Source organism: Athene cunicularia (assembly GCF_003259725.1).
Source record: "Athene cunicularia isolate RWA chromosome 2 unlocalized genomic scaffold, athCun1 chr2_part1, whole genome shotgun sequence".
NCBI lineage: Eukaryota > Metazoa > Chordata > Aves > Strigiformes > Strigidae > Athene > Athene cunicularia.
This window is the reverse complement of record NW_020799095.1, coordinates 76,423,833-76,439,617: the sequence shown is the minus strand read 5'-3', so window position 1 is coordinate 76,439,617 and position 15,785 is coordinate 76,423,833. Positions and strand designations below refer to the sequence as shown.

Here is a 15,785-nt window from a genome sequence, read left to right as displayed (position 1 = left end):
CACACAGATTAAACATATTACAGCCACACCCACAAGTATTCTCAACAAGTCCAAAAGTGTTCCAGGTTATGTTTGATTAGACTTGCTTTCAGCAAGTTATAAACATTTGAGTCTGAGCTGGTTGTTATTGATGGTGACTTGTTGAAATTTTCCATTCCTATTTTCATACTGGACTTATATACAAGGAACATTAGCCTAGCCCTCAGTCTGATGCCTACTATAGTTTTAATTTTCTCTGTGTGTGCACATGGTGTGTGTGCATGTTGAGGGGGGAGGAATGAGAGAGACAAAGAGCTCAAAGAAAATGGCAATGTCATTTCAAGTCAAAGATAAAAGAAATCTTGATCCTAAGTGTATATGACAAATAAATCCCACAGTCACTCTGTAGATCCTCAGCAGAACTCTGTGTGGCAGTGACCACTGTGTAATCCAAGGACTATATGAAACAGGTGATGGTTTGATTCAGTTCACCCAACCTCAGACATTTACAATGAAGATGTCTGTATGTTCAGCAAGATGTCTACACTCCCACAATTTTCATCAAGATTTAGGGTATGATTCACACTCTATGGGTGTCTTCTTTAGAATGAAATGGATAGTCCCCTAGATGCCACCAACTGTGCTGATCCTGGAGTTTAATGACAGCCTACCCACCTAGTGCAGGTGTAGATTCCTGTGCTGAGTGCATCATCAGTCAGGAAAGGTGAGTCCTACCTCTGAGTGCTGTGGGAGCTACACACAGCTCAGAATTAAGGTTTGTCATGACCAAACATAGGGTGTTTGTCCTGTCTTACCTGTCAGTAGCTTTGCACTCAGGATTGTATAAGAAACCATTAAAAAGATTACTTGTGTTGCAAGGGAGGGAGTGGACAGACTTCACTGAAAAGATCTGGTTTATACTTTGATATTAATGGCATCTTGCTTGAGCTTGCCTAACCCAACCTGGGTGGGCCTGCTGTACTCAGATCCACAAGACTGTCTTCCTACCTTGCCCCCCCAGGACTTGTGTCTGTCCAAGCTGTGGTTCCCTGTGGAACAGATTGGGCCAGCAGAACCAGACATCTGATCCCACATGCATCTCATGACTGTAAATCCTGTCTTCGTGTCCAAAATCTCTAATTGGGGGTGGTTAGGGTGAAAGGAGAGCAAAGGACTTGCTCTGCTGTAATGCAAGCCTTTGCCTGCACATTATGATTATGTTTGAACTGCAAACCCTGAATCATTTAGATCTCCCATACTTGAAGAGACTGTCTCTTCCTCCATAAGATATAATCACTTCTATAATGAACTCAGGATTATGGAGTTTATTGAACATATATATTTCCTACAGTCTCAAGCAACTTATATATTTATTTTTTAAGGCTGCTGTGAATATCTCTATTTTTAGGTTTTGGGGTATTTTTTTTAAAAAAAGGAAGACAGCCGAGGGTTAGGATGAGCACAACATATTCACTTGTTCAAACACACAGTGGTCAAATTTCTCCTTCACCTGAAAGGCGCATATGGGTTTTGTTGGTTTGGTTTTTTTTTTATTCCTGAAGATTTGCACCAATACTCCTCCAATTGCTCCTCCTGGTTGTATAGAAATGGGCATGGAGTAAACCCCCTGAGTAAATCCTCACAGCTGTTGGCTGCATTTTTAGCTGTATGTTAGAATAAGTAACAAGATCCTAGGAAATGCAAGCCTGCTGTCCTGAGGCAAAATAGAAAGGTATTTTCTCCCAGACAACTACTGGAAGAAAGGCAAGTACTCTGCTGGCATCTAGTGCAGAAGTGAGAGGCCAATAGAGAGGCCAATGGACAGACTTCAACATGCCCAATTTGCCATCACCTGGTACAGTATTTGGAGTGCTGCTGGTAGCAACAGACTTGTCAGAAACTTGAAATCGTTACAAATGTTTTATTTATGTTGTGAAAAACCTGTTCAAAGCACCTACGATGAGTGCTCCACTCACAGCCTAGAAGCTGCAGACAAGGCAAGAGGGGTGGTGAGGCTCCCCTCTTGTGTTGCACCGCTCCTGCCAACAATAGCAGCCTTGTTAAGGGGTTACCACCGCTGAGGGTACCTGGTGAGAAACCCGCAGAGAGGCTCTCTGGGAAGGGTTAGCAGAGAGACATGGTGGGATGGGGTCAGAACAGCGCAGCTCTGCAGGGCCAGCTGTAATGCCAGTGAGTACCCAGCACATGACATGAGAGCAAGAGACATCCCTTGGGACATGGGTGGCTACAGGAGGGAAGCATAGCTAGTCCCTCTCACACAAATTCACTGAAAAGATAGAGCCTAACTAGTGGGCTTGTAATTTGCAGCTGGGTTTGTGACTTTTGTTTCTGTATGTTATTTCAATTTCTCTCCCTTCATCCAGTGAAAGGCTGTGTACCTAAACTTATCTACAGAGTCATCCCTTGGGAGTGAGGAAATAAAGGTTAACAAATCTGATTTCATTTTCCATATTTCTGGCTTCAATCTCTAGTCAGTGTTTGAATAAGACCCTTGGAAACTGAGCCAGCTCTTGTTATTGCCTATCAAGACCTGGCAGGAGGTTTACGTGGACAGCTACTTTCACTGTCATCAGTGAAAAACTAGTCTCGCAATTTGTTCTTTGTCATTTACCTAGCATTGTACTCTGGAGTTCATGGCTGCCTTTGCCTGGAGCATTGAAAGAAATCTCCAGGAATTCTCTGATTTAGTTAGTACTGGGCTATATCCCTGCTCTTTCCCATGCTTTCCGCCGTGTCTAAGAAGAAAGGATCAGAAGTTTCTCCTGTGTGGGAGTGACCTTATCTGCTTCATCTGGTGCAGCGCTGGTGTTCCCTGCACTGAGCAAAGCACCCAGCCAGGGCTACTGCTGCTTCTTTGTTATTAATCTTTGCATCTCTCACCATGCTCCCACTCCCCTGTGCTTTTATTTGCTGCTAAAAAATAACAGACTGAATCTGCCATCATCTCTCCTCTTTGGCCATGTCCCCCTTGCATCCGCCCCTTTTCCTGGCTTTCCACTTCCTCTCTGCTCTCTCATTTTTCCGTCCTTTGCATTACATCTCTGTAAGTTATTTGAAGCCATCAGTGTCAACTGGTTTCTGGTTGTCCCTTTTAATGTCCTTCCAAGTGTCCCATCTTCCCTTTGAGGAGGCAAGGATCAGCTCTTGGAGCATACAACTGCTTTTCTCCCCAAAATCAAAAGTAGGGGTCTGACCACAGGGACAGAAGGATGATCTGCAAAAAAATGTTTTCAGTAGGTGTGTTGCTAATTTGCTTGTTGGCATGTAGAACTGGTTGACTCAACAGCTTCTGGGTTTCTCATGACTGGTTTGGATTCATTTTTACCTAAAATAAACTGTGAATGCTTAGTCTCAGATTACCTATTTTTGCTGAAAGAGCTTGTGCGATTTCAGAGGGTGTGTTTTGTGAACTTTATAGAAAAAGGGTGGAGTATAACTTTAATTACTCCAAAGCAATAACTGGAAAACTATTTTAATAATGCAGATGACATGCAAAGAGGCATATTAAAATTACCTAACACTGTCCAGGTGTTTCTAGGTTATTCAGTAGCTCATCACTTTATTAAAAAACACTTTTTGTTGAATTTCAGTACAAGGCACATGATTCCAAATATTACAAATAATAATGAATTAATAGTAAGATATAGGGAAAATAGTAAATGTTGGAGCAATGTCTCAAAAATTGGTACCCAGGATCAGATGCATCATCATTGTTGCACTGAACACTATAAATAGAGACATGAGCAAGGCAACAGAATTAAGATCACATGGAAATTACAATTACATGGATAATTGCATGGATTAAGGGCTTATTTCCTTATCTAAAAACCTGAACATCTATTTTCTGCATGACTTAAGAATATCTCTATTATATTTTCTTACCAAATATCTTGTCTTCTCTAAAACTACAAAAATTTGGAATCCAGAAATGACTAAAAAGTGCTTTTCCTTTCAGTTATACACTATTCAGACTCTTACCTTCAAGGATTAATTCATTCCACATATTTAGTCATTGAAAGCTGAATTTTGTATGCAGAATTTTCCCTGTAAAACGTTGATTTAAAAATACATATATTTGGTCTGTTTTGCCCCAAGGCACAAGTTCTATTTCTTTTTTCTTTGGTAATTTTTTTTTCTTTTTCTTGGTATGAGTTGTCCTGTCAAACAAAACTCATCTAATGAGGTTTTGTTTGTTTGTTTGTTTGTTTGTTTGTTTGTTTTATTTCAGGAACTTTTGAACTTTTGGGCATTAATCAGCTGGAAGGGGGTAATTTTGTTTGTTTGTAATTGAGGCTGTGTTTACACTAAGATATAAACACAATTTCATTCTTCACTACAAGTAAGTTGCCTTCAACAAAAAGCTGCACCTTGTACAAGTAGGATTTACCCCACTTTTCAGAAGAGGAAACTTGCATGAGTAGAAATCTGTCTTTTCCTCTGTAAATTCCCAGTGTGCACTTGAACAGTTTGATTTGGCTGAGATTTTCCAAGAGATCCTTTTTAAAGCCAAGAGGACCCCAAACCTTCCACTTACATGTGATAAAACCTGTAGGCTATACATCTTCTAGATGAACATTTAGGGGTTTCTTCCTAACTGGAAAAAAGGGGAAATGTTTGCTACTGTCACTGGTCAATCAACAATTCTGGAAAAAAATATTACACTGAATCAGTGTTTTAAACTCCAAAATTTTAAACTGAGTGCCAGGAAAAAAACCCATTCTTCCCATGTTTGCTCAACTTTAAAAGGACTGTTTTGCAAATATGTCTACGCATTACTAATCTTGGACTGGATCCAGGCAGCTTTGGACTGTATCCCACAAAGCAATACAGACGCCCAAGTGCAACATCAAAGCAGCAAGTTTAAGGAAAAGTAAACATAAGAGCTTCTAATTATATTACAAGGTAATTACCACACATAAATCAATTCAGAACAATCAAGGTACTTTATTAAATACATTTGCAGAGAGCACCTGTTCTTACTCTTTTTCTAAAGCGAAATAATGAACTTTGGCCTAGCAGAAAGAAATTACATTTCAGTGTAATCCTGCAAATTGTTGAGTCTATGCTGGGAGTGAGTATACCTACCCTACAGTCTGTGCTAGTTTAACAAAATCAGTTTCTAAGGGTGCCTGAGCGTATGGTGGAGTAAACACATACTGGAGGGTCTCAGGAGAAAGGGTCCAGGCAGGGAAGGGGCCAGCCCATGGCATGTCTGTTGCCCCCATGCTGCCCAGGGCAGGCACAGGCAGACACACAAGCCACATACATTACGTGTGGAAGGGAATGCTTGGGACAAGGAGGCCAGCCAGACTGCTGTCACTGCCCACCCTACCTGGTTCAGAGAGGACATCTACTGCGTAGGCTGTCAAAGGTGAAGGTGTGGAAGATGTCTCCCCCTGCCCACCTGGACATCTGCCCCTGCCCACCTGGACAGTTAAAAGTTTTGCAAAGGCTATTTGTGCGGAAGCAGCCATGCCAACAAAGAGTGAACTTCCAAGCTCCCTCTTCCACAGCTAGTTTGTGAACTAGTAAGTTTCAGACTGAAGGTTTCAGCAAGTAGAAAGCATGAGCTTAAGCAGAAAACTTTAAGGCCTTATGAGATTTGCTCTTAAGGGCTGATATTAGCACCTCCACTCCTGACAGTTCCCAGCATACTGCTTCCTTCTAGTCTGAAATGGACCTCAGTTGCCTGACAGACCCACAACGAGATCTCAAAGACCTGACAAGTTATGGGCTGTAAGGCAAAAAGCTTAGGACCACCTTATTTGAGCCTTCACAAGGTTCCTCTCTAAGGTGCTTTGATTTTCCCTTTTTTCCCCGGGAAGCTGTAGAGATGATGGCCTGTCTGCACTTGACACAGCAGCTACCATAGAACAGGCCCCTTCTAGAGCCCTCTATTGAGCAGCTGCTCAGACCTCAGGACATCTGTTCATTACAGCCTGTTCTCCTGGTTCAGGAGGAAAAAAACCACTCAAACCTGAAATGCTTCCCCGTTGGAAGCTGGAATCAAATATCCAGTCACCTGCCTCTCTTCAAAGAGACCAACAGTCTGTACCACAGCTTATTAGCTTCCCCAGATCACCTGGCTTGCTTCTAAGTTTGCTTGGGAAGCTGAGATCCATTTTTTTGAGTGCTTTCACCAAGTCAGACTCCAGTGGGTTTCCTTTCTTCCTAGCACAAACCTTCCCATAAGCCCAGATACAAACAATGAACAAGTTCCACAGCGTGCGGATGATCTTCCACCTTGTTATCTGGATAAAGAGGTGGAGGGAAAAAAGGGAAATTAGCCATCTTCTCCACAGAAGGAAGTCACAGTTTGTCTCTACCATCACATAATCTTTCTCATGAGTGAGTGATAGATTGACATTAATAAGATAGCATTTGTCTGGACGTCCGTACAAAAAATAAAACTTGCATATAAAGGAGATAGAAATCACACCAGTGGAGGAAGTCTTAGATAGGCTGGTCCTGAAAGAAGAACCCAGGACTTTCTATCAAAGACATATATCCTCAGTGTGGCCTTGAAGATTTAACATAAATACACTAGGTCAGAAATCCATATTCAAGCTACGGCTCCACCACCGCATTCATGAAGAGACTGCCGTATTGACATGAATACTTCTTACCCTCTGTCTTCTCTGAGAGATCCTGCCTTCGTACAGCCCCTTATATTTTCATGTGAGCAGAAACCAGAAGCCTGATTCCTCTTGTTTCAGCCCGATACCAGTATACTCAGCTATTCCAACATTCCCTCTCTGGTTTTAAGCAGAAATTGGTGCCTGCTGCTGGTCTCTTCCCCTGAAATTTCTTCAGAAGTGGCACCAAAACTGAATTTTGATCATGTCGATTTTTCTGACATATTTATCCTAGAAAAAACCATAGCCAGCTCATTTCAATTCCTCAGAGTCAAAACCCACAATTAGCTGAGCACCACCATTTCCGTATATTATGCAACAATCATAATAAGTTCTTTCCTGTGAGAAAAGACATAAATGCCAATATTTTCAAACTTAAAGCTCTGAGAGCTAAATGAATTCCCAGGAACAACTACATATTATGTTAGTTGAAAGCAAAGAGTAAGCATGGCATGACTCAGAAGAACAGCAATGAAACTGCACATTCCTCAGTGAACTTGTGAATTAAGCAAATAGAAAGTCAGAAACTAAACAACAGACTCCTGCCTTGGCATTTGTAATTAAGGCTCTTCATTACCATTCAAGATGTCTTTTTAATATAGGTTGGTTAAAAGCCTTGTTTTATGTTTTCTGCTTTGATGAGATAAAAAGGTTTTGTGGAGTTTGGGAAACAACTGGTTTCCCCAAATGCAAACTAGATTCCGCACGTTTCACCTGGGTACAGTTCGGAGTAATTTTTGATGTGTTTATGTTAATCTTTCAGGCAGCTGAACTACTGCAGTCACGTTGCTTACTCCTGGAAACCTCCCAGAGAATTTGCAGACTTCAAAGGCTCTTAGGAATTCTTCATATTCTTTGGATACAGTATCTTTTTGAGGAATTCTTCTTTCTGTGATCTCCCAACAGCAGCCAGCTGAAAGCTAAAAATTATAACCTCCTTATCACACTTGTAACTTTCTTTTCTCTTGTACTAAATGGCTTTCCATTTATCTTAAATGTAAATTTCACAAAGAATTTTTTTTTTCTGTAAACAAGAAATGTATGCTTTTTCCAGATTGCTGTCTCCAGATTTTTTTTTATTTTTATTTTTTTAAAAAAAGAACATGACTGAGATACTGAAGAAGCCAAGCTCAAGCCAACTTCTGAAGAGCCAAGCCAGTACACGTCCCAGTCCTACAATGCACACCACTTTCCCAAGGCCCCACTCACTTTATTCCCTGGACTCCAGGCACGACTTTGATTTGTCCATGGAATGCAACACTAAATACATGTGGCAATTTTGTAAGTATTTAGGATGGACATCCAGGTGAGCGAAAATTTGTATCTTTCAGCTTCCAATTTTCATTAAAATATGGTCATATTAAATAACTGAATATGAGTAGGCAAAGAATCTTATTGAGTGTCTGTGATTATATGAGATACTAAAGTGTAGGACATTATTCAATACCTTTGAGAAATTGACAAAGATCAATATAGCAATTGGAATATAACAGGTAGGGAAAGTGTGATGGAAAAATAGATGTTAAAGTCACTGAACTATAATTAGATTTTACTAAATGGTTTGTTGCTCTGCATATTATGAGTTTCCAAAACCAGAAAGAGGTCTTTAATTCTTTCTTCTTGTGCATCTTTCAGAGGCAATCTAAATTCAACCCTTTTTTGGTCATGATAGCTGATCTGGAATTGATCCTCCATCCAAAATATACAAGCTAATCCGAAGTATACTACAGGTCCAAGAACATTTTGTATATAATCATGAAAGATCTATTAACATAAATACATCAACATATTTAACATAAGCATGCATTTTCAAAACCCAATTTTGGACTGCAGTGAGAAAATCTAAAGCAGAAAATGAAGCGCAAACTCTCTTTGCTGTACAGATTTCCAATTCACCTACATACACAGATCCCCATTGCTCAGAAAAACTAGATATCTCTGGGTCCCTCCTCTCCTGACCTACTTGGACTTTCTCCTGTAATCACAAGATAAAGGCTGCTGGTGAGAACACATCAATTCACACACACATCATGCTGCTCAGTAGGACTGTGCTGCCAGACTAGATCCAATCCTTTATGGCCAGGCACATACAACAGGCTCCTCACATGAAACCATCTGGTGTGTCAGTGCTGAAGCACTCCCACACCCCATTCCTGCCTCCCTGCCTCCTTCCTGGTGGGGAACTAAAGCCTCTCTCTTTCCTCTTGACTTTGGACTGCTTGATATTGCCAACAGGACATTTTAGCAGGTAGCATTTTGCACAGAATTTCCTACACTTGAACTAAAAAAATCATTGAATGTTATTGGGGTGAGAGTGACCCCTACCCTGGGCTCTCATCGATAAGGTAAGGTTAGATACTCCTAAAGTGTTCTTCCCACCTCACCCTGTGCAGAGAGACGAGGGACAGTCCCTGGGGCGTGAGCTTGGACTGCTCCTGGCTGGAACTCAAGGAGTCACACTTTCTGCAGCTGACTGGAGGCAGAGACCACCAGACACTGGCACATCATCCTGGTGCTCCTGGAGGAAGTGCTAAATCTCCAGATCTTTCTCCCCAACCACCTCCAGCCCCAGGTGAGCACAGGCAACGACTGACCCAGCTCAAGGGGTTCTGGCAGTCGTGAGATGTGATCCAGGGTTAACCTGGTGAAGATACAGCAAGATAGGGCAGCCTGAAGCAGGACAGCAGATCAGAAGCCCCTGGTGACTCGCTGTTGCTGCTGGTGCTGCCAGTGCTGGCAAGGTGCAGGGCAGCCGTGCAGGATGCTGCTTCTGATGTTGAAGGCTTCAGACACCTGGAAATGCCCTGGGGCCTCTCAGGTAATAAGCTTAATCAGGTGGCAGCATGCGAGGCAATGTGTTTCCCAACATCAGCAACTGCTCGTTTCACCGCCCATCAGATTGCCAGATGGCTCCAGCTGGGTGCATAACCACCTCGGTCCCTGCCTGGCTGGCCCACTGCTGGCCCCAGAGATGCTCCATCTCCTCTGCCACCCTCTTCTCAAAGTTGCTAAACCACCTTCTGGGGCTGGAGCAGAGGTGACCTCTTGTGGCACCCATAGAGCTGCCACCTCTCTGGATCTGCCCGTGCTCCTGCTTCTGGCCTCCAGGTCTCTGTTGCCATGAGGCTCTTTCACTGTAATCCTCCTGTGGACTGAGATTGGGCTGACTGACCTGTAGCTCCCTGGATTCTCTTTCTTCATCTTGAAGATGGCTGTGACACTTGCTTCTGCCTATTACCAGTTCTTGACTTCTTCTAGTCTCTCTCCCCCTCTCCTCTCAGTCACCTGTACACACATCCCTCCTGACTTGCCAGACTCATCTTGGCCATGCTATTCACCATAATCCTTTCTACCATGCTTTGCATCTGTACAGCTCTGGCTGTTTTTTCCCACAGCCCTGAACAATAGGACCCTGGTATAGAGGAGAAAGTTTATTTGCCCAGCTTCAGCTTATCCCCATCAGGAGTGAGATTGAAGGAGGAAAAGGGAGTTGCACATGAGCCTTTACTTTCCTTGAAGCTACTGTGAGGTTCAGGCCTCCCGGAGAACCTCCTGCACTTTCCTGTATAAAATTCTCCCCTGCCCTTCCACAGAAGCAGGATCAGGAACTGACTCGGGGGATCAGGAGTATGTAAGGAAAGTAGAGATAATGCATATCCTCAAGAGGTTATAAATAACTTGGAAGACCTCTCCTTTCCCTCCTGGTAGAAAATCAGTGACAGAAGAGGAGAAAGGAGGAAGGGAACCAAACTTGAGAATCCAGGGAAAAATGAAAAAGAAGGAGAACCCCATTTGCCAACCTGAATATGAAAGTCCTGACTGGAAAATTTTGTGCAGGTTTCTGGCAGCAATTTGTGTTCTCAGGATTCAGCTGATAATGAATCAGAAAATACAGGCTCTCAGGAACTCTTCTAAAGTATGGATAAACTAGACAGACACTTCTAAGGTAGAGAATTTCCCAGATGTTCTGCTTTGCAAAGGATGGATTCCAAACAGACGTTCTCAGAAGCTGAATGGGGACATTGGGCTGAGCTGCTCAGGTACTCTTCAGACCCTCTGAGGGCAAGGCTGTGGGAAAGAAATGCCATGCACTACCATTTCTGTGTGTTTCATCATCCTTGTGAGTTGACTCTTTCTTTAGCACCTTTAACCAGGCTGAGGCCCTGGCAGAGGCCCATCTGACATCATGACTGCATTAAAAAAAATTAGTATAACAAAATGTTTAATTGATCTAATAAGAAGAGTCAAGAAAATGTAGATTTTGAGTAGTAAATGTGTTTGATTTTCCATTTCAGTCAGCCAGATGAAAATCTACTTCATTGAAAGCATTTTAATCTCTTCTTTAGACATCAGTGGTTTCTTCACTATATTCAGTGACCCCTCATTGAAGGTCATAAACACAGCAAATACATTATTGCCATCGGAAAGCAAGCAAAAACTGGGGTTTATGCCCAAATTCTCAGTGTGCAAGCTACAGTGAAGTGAAAGTTACTAAAGAAATCAGACAACCTCATAAAATAGAGGTCACTGACTCTGATCAACCTGTAGTAATTCTGACCTTTAGACCATAGCTCACTTCTCCCTGGCCATCCTTTTTCCTTTTGCTGCAATGTTTCAGAAAAAGTAATACAAGTCATTAAAAATCTAAGTCCTTCTGTATTTCTCTCCTAGTCAGTGCAGCAGAAGCACAGGCAGAAACATAGGTGTCGTCATAGAAAGTATCTGTGGTGACTGTGTGGATCATTCTCCACAACAGACACGTTTTCTTTTTTGGCAAAGCTCACAGTTTTAAATTAAGTAGAACTGAACCCTGCCCTAAGGAGTTCAGTTTAATTTGGTTGGCAATCATTACCTCCAATCACATCTGGAAGGTAAAAAAAAAAAAAAAGTCTTCTGGGAAAGTAAGATTGCTCCTGCTAAATATTGAGGATAATCCCTAACTGGTGTCATCTGTAAGGGTATTTTCACAGATTTTTAAAGACATGAGAACCAACATGTCCTCAGAAGGACCTATAAGCAGTTGCTTGACAATGGTAATATGTTTCACACCACACCCTCTATTACCAATGAGAACAAGGAGAGTATGCAAAAATATCAAAACCAAAAACATTCTAATCTAATGACACAAATATCTAACTCTCTAAAGGATTCACTTGAAGTTGATGGAAGTGTCTTAGATAAAGAATTTTATGCCTCAAATGATACTACAGTTATTAGGAATGGGATATTCCAGAAGACAAATACAGACTTTTTTTTTTTTTTTTTTTTTTAACCCAGGAGCCCTTCACCAAGCAACAGCAGCCACAGAGCTCTGAATCCCAAGTAGATTAATGACAGCCATTGGCTCCACTCTCAGCATGACAGCAGGATCCCAACCAAGTTGAAAGGACCTATGTTTAAACAGAAAATCCACTGTTAATACATGTGAAGATATCCCTGCTGTGTTTAAACAATGTCATTTGGTGATACACATTCTGCAGATCTTGAGAAGAGTCATGAAGTTCTGAAAATATTTCCTTAATGCATGGAAATGGATAAGTGTCAATCATCCAAGTATTACCTAGCTTCTTGAAATCTAAACATATATAAACAGCCTTGATTTTCTTCTCAGTCAAATCTATTACACAGTGATTTCTCCTGTAATATAATTTTAGACTAGGTAGTTTACACTCTAGCCAAACCTCAGCTTTTAATGAAAATGCTAGGGGGCATAGTTTATTTTTTGGTTGAAATGTTAATAATCCATAGGACAAACACCAGTGCACAGCCAAGCATCTAAGAAATATTTTCTAAAATAAGCAGATCTAGACCCTATATCATGGCTGTGTCTGATGGTGCTGAGCCATTATGTCCATCCCTACATTTATTTTCGGTGAAGTACTGCTACACATTTTATAGCATACAACAGGTATGCAAAACATGAATCACAAGTCACATTTTCATTCAGGAAGGTTGATTCCTCAGGAAGGTTGATTCCTCAGGAAGCTACTAATCATAGGCTAGGCTCGGTAAGAAGCGAACATCAGCTTAAAGGAAACACACGGGTCCATACTAAGGCTTTAGAGTCTGTATTTAGCATCAATACAACAGTCTGGGCCACCCTCCTGGAGCAGCAGTAAACTTTATTGCAGACATAGTATATCTGAGACTACTCTTCGTCTCTGTGTCAGGAATCCGCTGGCACAGCAGCTACCTGCTGGTTAGGAGCAGCTTTATGAGGTGGCATGGCAAAATGGCCAGTCACCAGGAAACACATCCTCTAAAGGCCCTGCAGTGCACAGGGAAGATCCAGGGTGGCCGTGGCTTTCACCGTGTGTTTTTGTAGTCCACAGACTTTTGTGCCTTCTGGTTGTGCCAGGCTAATTTTCCCGTAGGCCAAACTTTGTGCTACATGCCAAAGCTCCTGCTCTTAACAGTTTCGCTCCTGCCATGGAAGCTCTAGACCTCCCTGGTGGTGCATCAGTTGTTTCAGAAATAGATACATGTTTACCCCAAATACTGCCTGATTTTTTAAGACACAGTGGCATCCATTCAGTTTTCCGTAAAACAATCCATTATGTTTTCCACATCTCTGTAACTTGCTGTTTATAACCAGCTGAACCATTTTTGTGGTGAGAGTCAGGCACTCACAGCTGAGGAAAAGAACTAGGGCAGCACTGAAATAAATCAAAGAACTGATTAAGAAAATAAATGCATTTTGAAATGTTCAGCTAAAGAAAAACTGAAAAGCATTAGTTTTTTTCTGTTTGGCTTTTTCAAAATAACTGTAAAAGTGTAAGGGAATAATTTTTATGAAGTAATTTTAAAATGGGAGAAAAGATAGAAATGTCATATGCTGGATAGTTCAACAGTACAAAAGCTGGATGGTTTCAATTTTGCAGTATTTACTTTGTATTCTCTTAAGAGAACTTTGGAAAAAAAGACAATATATTTTCTAAGCATTTAAAAGTTACAAAACTGTTTTACCAAAATAAAACCATGTTCAAAAGAATCTAGTATTTTTTTCTGCTCCTCCCACCCACTCTAAACATGCTCTTCCTTTTGCCATAAACTTCTGTGATTTGGGGTTACATCTATTACTGTCTTCAGTTTCCACCTGTAAAATGTCCTAATTTCCTCTGTTATCTAGACAATAACTTCTTTGGAGCAGATACTTTTTTTTCCAGTATGTTTGTCCAGTGCCTGTTGGCACTAATTCTTGACCTTGATCACAGTCAGAAGCTAATAATAACATCTTCCTTTGTACAAAAGATTAAGAACTACTTAAGACATGGGTATTTCTGAGGTGAAGAAGACCTAACATATTAACAAATAGATGAGGATTAATAATTTGATCACCAAAACCACCAAGAAGGCCAAGAGAGATTTAATTTAATTTAGTTTACAACAAATTATTCATTTTTTTTCTTTTCTGTTGAAAATATAATGGCCTGCCTTCAACTCATGTTTACTGGTAAGCTGTTATGTAGCCCATGCTGAAACACTGAGTAAGAACAAAATTATTGCTTTATTATTTCTCTCTCAATGCTCTCTCAATTCTCTCTCAATGTTGAGAAGATGGTATACATGTAAAGTTTGTTGGCAATTTAAATGGCTGAATAGATAGATCCAGACAGGAATTAAATTATTCACTGGCAATATATAGCAACTCATTTCAAAAGCTTTCATCTAATTTAAAAAAGCCTACCATGAAAGACCGAAATGGGAAAATTATATACATTAATCCTGCCATGGTCTTTTGAATGTGAATGCTAATTTAGAAAGTTTTATATGACATTTAATTTATATTTATTACAGAAGAATAACAACAATGGTTACATGTTTGGAAAGTAAAGAGTGGGAATTACAAATGCACTTGAAAACCAAAGGGCCCCATTTCTTGTTTCCTTCGTCTGTTTTTTTCATTAATTTTTCTTTGTTCAGACAAATTGAATATACTGGCATTTCTCATATCCTCAGTACTATGCTGGCACTTTTTTAATATGCCAAAATAATTTGTCAAGGGGAAAATGAGCTTACTTTTACAATAAACTATTTTTTTTAAGTTAAAAGTGGAAGCTTTTTTACCCTGCCTTTCTGAGAGGGAGGACATGGAAGAGCTGAATATGATAGCATAGCTCATGTAGTTTATTGCAGCACTTTAATTATATACCTACTGGAGAGCCACACCAAGCCTTCATATTTTCCTGATATATTTTGCTTACACTGGCCAGTATCATATACCCTACCAGCTTGAAGAAGGTAAGCTTAAAGGCACTAATGTGGTTAAAATTGGGGAAGAAAGAGTTGTAAATTGTAACTTAGGCATGTGCCACTTCTGCATTTTAAGTCCAGATTTGAACTACCATCCACTCTACTGCTGACATGATGGCCGAAGGTTTAATGCAAAGGATTTAATGACTGGTTGGACACAAAGGGTCATATGGTAAAGAGAGCTGAAAGTTGCTACGACTTGTTGATCAACTAGAGGGGTTAAAAATGCTGCCACAATGGAATATTAGAATAATACGCACAGGCATTTCATCAATACAGAATTTCTCTTTACCCTTAATAAAATGAACTTGTTTTCTTCCTTAACAAGATTCTTTTCCACTCACCAGAGGCCACCCGATAACTCTGTGCACCCTGCAGACTACAAAGATTTAGTGAATGCTGTCCCAGCTACTTAGGCCAGAAAGACCTGAAAACATAAATGATTAAATTAAAAGAGATTTCTGTGTTTTACTGAAGAGTTTAATAGTTCTGATGAAAATTTCAGGCTTGGGAAGGAGAGCTGGGATTTGAAAAAGCGCATAGTTTAACGGCTTCCCCCGGGGAGGCGGGGGGGCTGTTCCCCAAGAAAACCTGCGGCCTGCGCTTTCCTGATCCCTGAAACACTGACCCTGCCGAAAGCTCGGCCGACTTTAAGTATGAATACGATGTTTGGGGCAGAATTTAGGTTCGGTTTTAGCTCTATTTTGTCTGAATTCCGTGCTCTTGCCGGCACCGCCGCTGCCCAGAGCACGGACGCGTCCCTCCCGCCGCGCCAGGCGCCGCCGTGGCTACCAACCCTCCTCTCCCGCTCGCCCTGTGCCGCCCTGACTCGCTTCCGCGCGCAGAGGCAGGGCCAGGCGCTGCCGGAGGGGGGCAGTCACGGAGCAGCTACCGTCG

General features: G+C 41.3%; 1 protein-coding gene across 5 annotated transcripts in view; it reads left to right on the top strand.

Moving 5' to 3' along the window:
* Window positions 1-1,420: 1,420 nt before the first annotated feature.
* MARCH6 (membrane associated ring-CH-type finger 6) overlaps window positions 1,421-15,785 on the top strand; it is a 67,083-nt gene continuing 52,718 nt past the window's right edge. For 4 of the 5 annotated variants that reach the window (XM_026842227.1, XM_026842226.1, XM_026842225.1 and 1 more), the window contains exons 1-2: window positions 1,423-1,428; window positions 14,874-14,876. The gene's annotated coding sequence lies outside the window, so the exon portion shown is untranslated. Of the gene's footprint in view, window positions 1,429-14,873; window positions 14,877-15,785 lie in introns of all 5 variants that reach the window. The other variant, XM_026842229.1, reaches the window with a different exon arrangement.